Genomic DNA, 2,952 nt, shown 5'->3' on the forward strand with positions numbered 1-2,952 from the left:
GTAAAGCATGCTTTCATAAAGAACGAGGTAACCAAACTTCTTAAAATAGGATCTATTCAAGAGGTAAAATACCCCGAATGGTTAGCCAATGTAGTTGTAGTTCCTAAAAAAGAAAACAAACTTAGAATGTGTGTAGACTATAAAGACTTGAACAAAGCATGTCCAAAAGATTCTTTCCCACTGCCCAACATCAATCGTATGATCGATGCCACGGCTGGCCACGAGACCCTAACTTTTCTCGATGCCTACTCCAGGTACAATTAGATTCAGATGAACCCGGAGGACCAGGAAAAGACTTCGTTTATTACTAAATTTGGAACTTATTGTTACAACATAATGCCCTTCGGGCTAAAGAATGCAGGAGCTACATACTAACGCCTAGTTAACAAAATGTTCGAAGAACAAATAGGCAAAATAATGGAAGTTTATATTAATGATATGTTGGTTAAGTCCCTGTGCACAGAGGACCATTTAGTTCATTTGCAGGAAACATTCAAAATTTTGAGGCAATACAACATGAAGCTTAACCCGGAGAAATGTGCCTTCAGAGTTGGCTCGAGTAAGTTCCTCGGCTTCTTGGTGTAAAATCGGGGTATCGAAATCAACCCCAATAAGATCAAGGCTATCGAAGATATCACGATCGTGGATAGTGTGAAGGCCATGCAAAGGTTAACATGGCGAATAGATGCCTTGGGTCGATTCATTTCGAGGTCGTCGGATCGGAGTCACCGGTTCTTTTCCTTGCTCGAAAAGAAAATGGATTTCGCGTGGACCTCGAAATTCAGCAAGCCTTAGAAGAATTAAAGCGATATCTGTCGAGCCCAGCTTTACTTCACACCCCGAAGGTAGATGAAAAACTTTATCTATACTTGGTCGTGTCCGAGATAGTGGTAAGTGGGGTACTAGTTCAAGAAGAGCAAGGTACGCAATTTTCTATTTATTACGTAAGCCGAACTCTAGGAGATGCTGAAACTAGGTACCCTCACTTAGAAAAATTAGCACTTGCATTGATAAGCACATCTAGAAAGCTAAAACCATATTTTCAGTGTTATTCTATATATGTATTAACAATGTACCCCCTTCGAAATGTTTTGAATAAGTCCGAGCTATCGGGACGATTGGCAAAATGGGTCGTCGAGCTTAGCGGGTACGATATCGAATATCAACCCCGAACGACCATCAAGTTTCATATCCTAGCTGACTTCATGGCCGATTTTGCGCCAACCCTCGTACCCGAAGTGGAGAAAGAACTCCTGTTGAGTTTGGGTACAACATCAGGGGTATGGACCCTTTTCATAGACAATGCCTCGAATGTGAAGGGGTCCGGACTTGGTATTGTCTTGAAGCCACCCATGGGTTATACCATTAGGCATTCTATCAAAACTCCTAGATTAACTAACAATGAGGCCGAGTATAAGGCCATGATTGCAGGTCTCGAGCTAGACAAAAGCTTGGGAGCAGAGGTCATCAAGGCCAAGTGCGATTCTCTATTGGTGGCAAACCAAGTAAACAAGAGTTTCGAGGTTCGAGAGGATAGAATGCAGCAGTACCTGGATAAGCTAGAGGTAACTTTGCACCGCTTCAAGGATTAGACTCTAGATCACGTACCTCGAGAACAAAATAGCGAGGTCGATGCACTTGCTAATATGGGATCTTTGGTCGAAGAAGATGACATCGTCCCGATGACTGTCGTCCAACTATCAAGGTCTGTGATTGAAGAGGGTCATGCTGAGATAAATTCAACAAGTTTAACGTGGGACTGGAGAAATAGGTATATCGACTATTTGAAGAATGGAAAACTCCCATCAGACCACAAAGAATCGAGGGCCCTATGAGCCAAGGCTGCTAGGTTTGCATTATATAAAAATGGAACATTGTACCGAAGAACATTCGATGCACTATTGGCTAGGCTAAGCTCGACGGCCTCCTTCATCTTAAGCTCCTCCCGAAGCTGCTCCACCAACTCGCCCTTCTGCTGAAACTACAAAATTGAAGCATTAGTCGTCAAAACAAACAAGTACATAACAGGCCCTCAAAGGATATATTACCTTTTCAATAAGCTCGAATCGTTCTTGACAAGCCTTCGTCAATTCAACTCAGAGATCACTGATCTCCACCTCTTTCTTGACATAGAGGAGTTTGAGACTGTCCCTTTCTTATGAGATCTTCTTAAGCTTGGCCTCACATCGAGCAAGCTCGATTTGAGACTTAGAGAATGCTTTCTTATGGAGCACGGCGGCCTTCACAAACAGGGATAGGTTAGACTCAGAACAACAAGGATACAGTACAAGCGTAATTTCAAAAGACAAAAACTTACTTGTTTGAAGAGCCACTGGGCCTCATCGAAAATAAAATAAGCATCTGGGTCGGGGCCATACTCGATCCCAGCTAGGAATTCTTGAAAGATATCATGCCCTTCGTGGCTCGTCCCCATATTGGAAGTTCTCATATTCCGAGCATCTCGAAATTTCCCCTCGGAGAACTCAGGGCCAAGCGGAAAATCATCCATATTAATTACCCCAAGTGATCCACTCGGGGCGTTCTCTTCTATTTGAAGGGGCTCAGGACTGGGCCCCTCGGTCTCACCTTCGAAATGACCTCCGAAATGAGGTGCTCTTTTGCTACCCTATGGCTCGGGGACTTTACTCGAGCTCCCCTTGGAGATTTCTTCGGTCTAAGAATGAACCGCATCTGCTGCCACCGGTTCGGCAGACTTCAAAGCACCAGTACTTCCTCTTTTACGAGATACTAATAAGCAGTCGTCATCTTCTTCTTCTTCTTCTTCCTGGACCCGGAGGCATTGAGCTATTTCCGGAGATAAGGCCACAATATTGGCCTTAGGTTTTTAAACCGCACTCTTCTTCGGCTTCGGGTTATTCGCAGATGCCCCCCTCTTTCTCTTCTTTTCTTTTGGAGGCTTTGAGATCTCTTTTTCACCAGGTGAGGGCGACC

Source organism: Nicotiana sylvestris, chromosome 9, assembly GCF_000393655.2.
Source record: "Nicotiana sylvestris chromosome 9, ASM39365v2, whole genome shotgun sequence".
Lineage (NCBI taxonomy): Eukaryota > Viridiplantae > Streptophyta > Magnoliopsida > Solanales > Solanaceae > Nicotiana > Nicotiana sylvestris.